The sequence below is a fragment of the Cryptomeria japonica genome, chromosome 5, assembly GCF_030272615.1.
Source record: "Cryptomeria japonica chromosome 5, Sugi_1.0, whole genome shotgun sequence".
In the NCBI taxonomy this organism is placed as follows: domain Eukaryota; kingdom Viridiplantae; phylum Streptophyta; class Pinopsida; order Cupressales; family Cupressaceae; genus Cryptomeria; species Cryptomeria japonica.
In genome coordinates this window covers 807,069,642-807,077,030 of record NC_081409.1, presented here as the reverse complement: position 1 = coordinate 807,077,030, position 7,389 = coordinate 807,069,642, and the positions used below count along the sequence as shown (strand labels likewise).

At 35.2% G+C, this 7,389-nt stretch overlaps 1 pseudogene; it reads right to left on the bottom strand.

Annotated features, from left to right (window-relative positions):
* Window positions 1–2,825: 2,825 nt before the first annotated feature.
* LOC131042723 (uncharacterized) lies at window positions 2,826–4,423 on the bottom strand (annotated as a pseudogene).
* Window positions 4,424–7,389: the final 2,966 nt, after the last annotated feature.

Here is a 7,389-nt window from a genome sequence, read left to right as displayed (position 1 = left end):
GTTTATTGTTGACTAAATGGAGTTTGAGGTTGATGTCTTTAATTTCATGAAAGATCCACTTGTTCATTGTTGTCAACCATTGTATTACAAGCTATAGCCAACATATCATTAGGGTTCTCCTTATGAAGATTATGGAGAGGAGAATTGGCACTCAGATCCCTAGGGAAAGAGGATCTCGCTTCCTTGTTGGTAGTAGGTGCAAACACTTCATAAAGGTTGTGAATGGAAGGATCAACCATAGATCTATTCCCAGATTTTGGACACTTATTCACAATAGGTTTTGAAAAATTAGACTCCTTATTGGCCACAAATAGTGGCTCAAAATCATCATCCTCTATTTTCTAGTCATCCTCTTCTTTAGAGGCCACCTCCTTGTTAGACAGAACAAGGGAGATTTTGGAGGGGGAAGGAAGGGATATACAATGTTCATAAATTAAAAGCAACAAACCCTCATGGAGGACCATATTTTTCTTAGGATCTTTCCTACGATCCTTGATACTAAAATTTACAGAGGACAACAAATAGAATGGAAAAAAAATCACTTTACACCTAAAATAGTTTAGCAATACAAAGCGATGACTAAGAATCCTAGTGTAACAACCATCCATAGAAAATTATCGAATGGGTACCTTGAAAACAACTTGCCACACAGACTTGATTTTACCAATCTCATAACCACTCTTGGATTCTTTAACTAGGTTCTTCCTCTCATTCTCCTCTTTGTGGAATTTCTTTGTAGCAATCTCTGAGAATTTCCTGTCCGTAAATGTCTTGGCCCCTTTATTTGACAACCCAATGACTTGTGCAATGAATTGGACATCAATGTCAAAAAGTTCGCCCAAAGAGAGAAATCCTCCGATCTTTCAATCCAACCTTTAGCAAATTTGGTAGTAATTTCGGGGTTGAAACCATGAATCTTCTCGAGGTAGGGGCTAACACCTTCGTGCTTCAAAATTATCTTAGAAATTGTTGTGTTATTCTTCAAATCCTCACAGTTTATATGGGTTCAATCCTCTTTCTTTCTCCACCCATCTTCAAGTTGTCACTAGATTTTACAGTGCAGACGTGAATAACTAAAACTAAGGAAAACAAAAACAATGCAACAAGCACCAAGAAAGTGTGGGAAAGGCAATGAAAATCAAGTCTAGAAAATCTCCTTACATTCACCCAAATCCACATAATAATTGAAATTAATAGCAAAACCGATAACCACATCATTGAAGAATGGGAAATTGGACACTCTACACATGACTCCTATCATATCTCATCAAGTAATTAGTATCCTCTTGCCCACAATCTCCAAAGTTCCAAATCACCAACTTATTCGCATGAAGTCCCTTATTGGCAAAGGAATCCACCACTCTGGCTTCACAGAAGGCATGAGAAGGATAAAACTTTTTGAAAGATCTTAAAATGTCTAAATAATTGTTAACCCACTTTTCAATAGTCTATGAAGGTTTTTGAATGCCCTTAAGGGATTGTATAATGTTGTTTGAGTCTCCTTCTAACCACATCATCTTGCAATTCAATTTGACGATGCTTAAACCATGGTAGATAGCAACATCTTTAGCAAGGTGGTTCATCTAACATCCCAAGGGGAGTTCCACTATTGAAAGGAACCTACCATTATCGTCTCTAACCATCCCTAAATGAAAATTGTTGTAAATGAATGCAACCAATTAATTCTAGAGCTAATGAGAATATAGAATTTTTTTATAGTAAACTCATCTACCATTTCATTATGTTTTCATTATATACTTTGTGGTTGTGTGGTTAAGACTTCCTTTAAATTCGAGCCTTGGTATTCACATTAACGATCCCACCTTTGCTACATGAACAATCTTAGACTATAAGTAGCAATGTTATCACCAACCAAGCCTATAATAATCATCTTGATGTAACAAGTACTTGAGCAATGTTTTAAAGTAAAAAGTTTCATTGAACCTAGAAATTACCCCTGGTAGAATGACAATCTTTAAATATAAGAAAACCATTGAGATGCAAAAATATTCTAATGTATTTTTTAAATTGGCTAAGTGAAAGATTTATGTTTGATTATACTAGCCACCATGATTATAAAATTCTCTAAAGCATGCGATCAAGAAAGAAATATGCCAAGCTTCTATACGGGCTAGGAGATCAAAATAAAGGACGCATCTATTCTGGCTCCAAAAAGGCAGTATAGATTGACTAACATGCGTGTTAGTCGCACGTTTTAAACTGTCGATTTTGCAGTTAACGGTTGCGATTGACTAACCTGTCACTAACACGTTGTACGACAGGTCTCTTTTGGAGCTAGAATAGCCACGGCCCAAAATAAATGCTTCTGAGGCCATGGAAATATGAGAGAAGCACACTTTTGATTTCTTATAGTTATCCATTTTACATTATTCTAAATTAACATCTATTTGTGTTTAATAGAATTTATAATTAGTAAATATTTATTTTTAGAATTTAAACTGAAACTTGGATTTTACAATAGATCAAAAATAAGAATATACATAAATAAATTTGTTTTACGTTACTGGCAATCGTGCATGAGAATTGAAACTAGGGAAACGTGGAGAAAAGTTGGGCAACGTAAAATGTGTATACGGAACAGAAAATGAGCATGCCAGTAGACACTGATAATAAGATTTATTATTGACGGTTACTTATGGCCTGAAATCGGCGTTCATGAAGGATAATTATCGGTGGTGGGAGTTTATTGAGTGAAGCATGAACAGTGTGTGTATATATGGATATGTCTACCTGCGGCCCAGTTGACCACCACAGTCGAGCTCGAGGATGGAGAAGTGCTGGATCTTCTCTTCTTCTCCTCCTCCTCAGAATCGAGCAACTTTACAATCAGTGGCGAAGAGGTTGCTGCTCAAATAATTGGCTTCACCTTGTAGAATTTTGCAGCTGCACAGGGATAGATCTAGCTTAAAAAAAATAGAAACAAAACTTGTTACATTTTGTATTGACATTCTTTCTCTTCTTTGTGAAAGCACAAATAGCCATTTTCTGCAAGACCTTCTTTGATTGCAAGACATTGTAGCATATTAAGTGTCATGCAGAGTTAGTGTTTATTTTGAAGTGGGGTTTTGTTCCCACTAGGTTTTCTTTCTTTCCTCTTCCTGTTTGACTATATAACACTTTGTTTGCTACCGTAATCCACAGAACTCGTGTTGCATTATAGTCAAGGGCGCAGTCTCGTCTGCCTTGCATAAGCTAACTAAAAAGAGCAAGATCGACATGATAATCACTCTGTGTCAACTGCGAGCTCTCACTCTGCCTCGTCTGATCCACTACAACATTTTCTGCAAGATGACATGCTCATGCATTGGTTTTATAAAGTAGTTGTTATGAATTCGTTTCCTCTGTTGCTAATGTGATGGTTCTCTGTATTAATATGCATTTTGCATAATGTAATTGGCAATGAATTAATACAATTCCTTTCTTAGGTGCTTTGTTTTATCTTCTTTGCATTGGATCTGCAAGTTTGTCTTTTTTTTCCTTAGCTAGATCTATCTAAAATTTTAGACACCTCTCATTACCGGCATTGGAAAGCCCACATTGAGGGGGCTTGTGTAGTCTGCTGCATACGTCTGTCCAAGAACTCCGGTCACATGGGGACTAAGGGAATAGAATTTGAAGCTAAGCTCCAGATGCGCAAAGCAGTCGTCAGAAGTAATTCCGTAATTGTCGATCCGAGACTCCTCTGGAGTGATAGGCACAACCCGTGCTGTGATCTTAAACTTGTTCTCAAGTTGAACACTCACCTCATTATTCTGGTGCAGGCGAGTGATTTTCATTTTCAATGGAGAGGCAGAGAGAGAAGCGCCCTCCTCTTGGGGAAGTCTTACTATTTTTCCATCCAGAGCTATCACTAGCTGGTCGATGGAATCATTCCATGTAGCGACCTTTTTGTCTCCAAGGAAAAGCCGATGAGTTCCATGGAAGAGCATTCCGACGGATTGCACCCAGGTGAAGTCTCTTCCCATGCCCTCTCCTCTCTTTCCGATGAAGTGCGCATTGATGTGCAGGTCTGAGTCTTACACCAAACAGAAGTCCTGCTCTTTCTTACCGGGAAAATAGAACATTATGTCATCTCCTCCGATGAAGCGGGGATCCTGGCATACACTTCCTGGCTTATAACAGCCTTTAACAACACACATTGTTTTCTTAATAAAATACAAAACCTTAACTCTAATTTGTACTCGTAATAATTCATTAATTCACACTTACTGAAGACGGCCTTGCAGGTTCCGCAGTCCATCTGACAGGTATCTGGGCACTGTTGTGGACAGAGTACTCTCTGTCCATTGCACCTCGCGAATCTCGAACCACGGCGTCTCACCACCCTCCTTGAGTGTGATTGGTTTGCACTTAGTAGCATCACTACAATGCAAACAGCAGCAATTAAAGATTTTCCACCCATCGTCACGATTACTTTTATGATTCTCCACAGGACCATAAGTTCCTTTCGTGTCTGTTCTGTTTCCTGCACTCTTGCCTTTTGTAGCTATCGGATATCTGAGTACGCATTTTCCATTCCTTCAGCAGCTGATGCGTTATACTTCGTGCAACATTGTGTACTCTGCCATCCCGTGCGTTTTTGGTGTCTTTTTCATACTCTAATGCCCGCAAACTTGCAAAGTCAAAACAGAAAATGTCCGTTACCACCATTACCCACACTCCTTTATGTTTCATTTATCTTAAAAACGCATTAGCTTTTTTTGGCTGTTCTTATCCACCATGCATAGTGCAAGGTCATGGAAGCAGCACTCATATGTTGTCGTTTTTTCCATTATGCATCGACTTGGACTATTATCCTCAACTAGCTGCAGGCTCAAAACATAAAAGATAATTTAGAGCAGAATCTTCTAAAGTGGCGAATTTCCAGTTTTGAGTTGTGACCTATCTTTAGATAGAACAACAGTTTCTTGGTATCATTTTAACATTAAAGGGGGATGGATTGGTAATGTTATTTGTCCTATCCATTGTTCATGTATTTTGTATTGACCTTTCATATTTTTAAGATTATAAAAATATTTTCATATTATTTTGTTATATTTTTGTTTTAATTTCTATTTATTAAATTTATTTATTATGCGAGATATTTCTTATTTTCATATTATTTTGTTATATTTTTGTTTTAATTTCTATTTATTAAATTTATTTATTATGCGAGATATTTCTTATGAAGGAGATTATGGAATCAATGCCTTATGTCACCTTCATTCCTTGCCTTGTTTCATAAGTTCCTTACTTTTCTCTACTTTATTCCTCAACTTCTCCTAATTTTTTAGCTCTTATTTTATTTATTTCAAAGGGTCTCTACTAAGAAAAGATCACTATATTCCTTATAACATTGTCTTGTCTAAAGGTGGAAGACATGCTCTATAGAGCACTTCAATAATAATGTCCTCTATATCACTTAGGAAAGTACTCTATATCAATGATTTTACCATTCTTCATATACTATCTTTATATTCCTCAAGATCAAACATTATTTCTATAAACATGGTTGAAAGCTCTATATAAAATCTTTATTTGTGATAAATGTATATGAACTCATCTACCATAATCTACTTATTTATCATTAGATATAAAATGCTATTATTGGTCTTAAAAATGATCTTCCTTGTTTTCTTTGAAATTGTCCCTATGAAAGCCATTTGAGACACATGTGTATCCATCATATCCACAAACAAGAAGAGCTATTACATTACATTTTACATATGTTTATATTCTATACTAAAGATAAATTAATAAATAAATATTATATACCATTGTTAAGATCCAATCATTAAATAATAAAATCATTCTTAGTTAAATTAAATTTTAAAATTACTTTTGATAATCCATACTATTAATTATGCGTGTGTGTGAAATCAACCACACTTACTTAAATGCCTATTTTAATTAATTTGTATAAATATCTTAAATGCATTAGTTTGCAAGAGTAATCTTGCTTTATTTTATTTCACTTTTTGATTATTCAAGAATTATTCCATTATTTCTTTTAACTATTTTTTTTTCTTTTAAATTTCCTAAAGAGTTCATTTATAGCTTTTCAATACATGTGGGCTTCGTAATTTTATGTGCACAATCATGACATGATACTATGTATGTTATAGTCAATATATAACGTGTCTTAGGATTAAAAAGTTAAATAATGAATAATAATACTATATTTATAAGTTGTGATTTGAAATGTGTATTGAAACAATTATGAACATTTAATGAATTTAACACAATCCCAAAGTTGTCTTTTTGTATTTTCCCTTCTCACCCTTTCCTTGTTGGTTAAGTCGATACGATGGCTATCAAATGATCAATTGGTTGGAAATTGCGGTCGAGGCTCAAGCTAGGGCTAATAACTAGGTGGATGAGTTGGATTAGAACAAAGTCTGGGAAATGGCCAATGATCTTGTGGGCATTATGGGATAGTGGAAAACAAGGGATGTAAAGATTGCTGACATGGACTTTGAGATCAAGATTGAGGTTAGCAATCACGAGCTAGATGAGGTCAAGAAACCTCGAGAGGCCCTTAAAATGAAAATTGAGGAGGTCAATTGCACTTGCAGGGATTTTTCTAGTAATCACAATGCCTCCCTACAGTTTATCCACGATGAGATGGAAAGGAGAAGGGAAAAAAAGAAAGATGCATGGAGTCCTTGGCAATGAGCTTTCGCCCCACCACTACATTAGTCAAGGCCACCCCTGAATTTCCATTAGTCTCCTCTAGCTCTGGGATTGGTTCAGTAAAAAACTTTCCTTTTCTAATAATGTGCTTAGTCTATGAGAAGATTGGTAGGACAATTATATCCCCAAGCAGTAGACCATCACTTTGCATCTATGTTGGGCGGTTGTTTTGCGTTTTGGTGGGCTTGATTTATTTTTGTATGCTAGTTTTTAGTTTAGGTGTTACCTCTTAGTTCATCCCATTGGGTTTTTGTTGTATTTGGTAGGGGGTTCTTTCTGCTAGTTACACATCCCTCTTGTTCTCTTAGTGTTTCTTTGTTGTTATGTATCGGTGCAGGCCTATCCTGCTCATATTAATCAAAACATTTAAAGAATTTAAATACAATACTTAATACAAAATATGATGATGGTAAGGCATTCTACAAGATGTAAAAAATGACATGCTAGGATATTAGAATGTTAGAAAATGAATAATAAGATTGTATTTATAAGTTGGGTTTTTAAATCAAGTGTATTGAATCAAGTATGAACATTTAATGAATTTAAAAGCGATAGCTAGATCGAAATATGATGATAGTAATATATTATAGAATGTGTAAAAAAATGATATGCTAAGATATTAGATTTTAAATAAATATCATTTAAAAATTATTTTATTTTTAATTTTAACTATTTTAATTTTTTTTACTTGAGCTA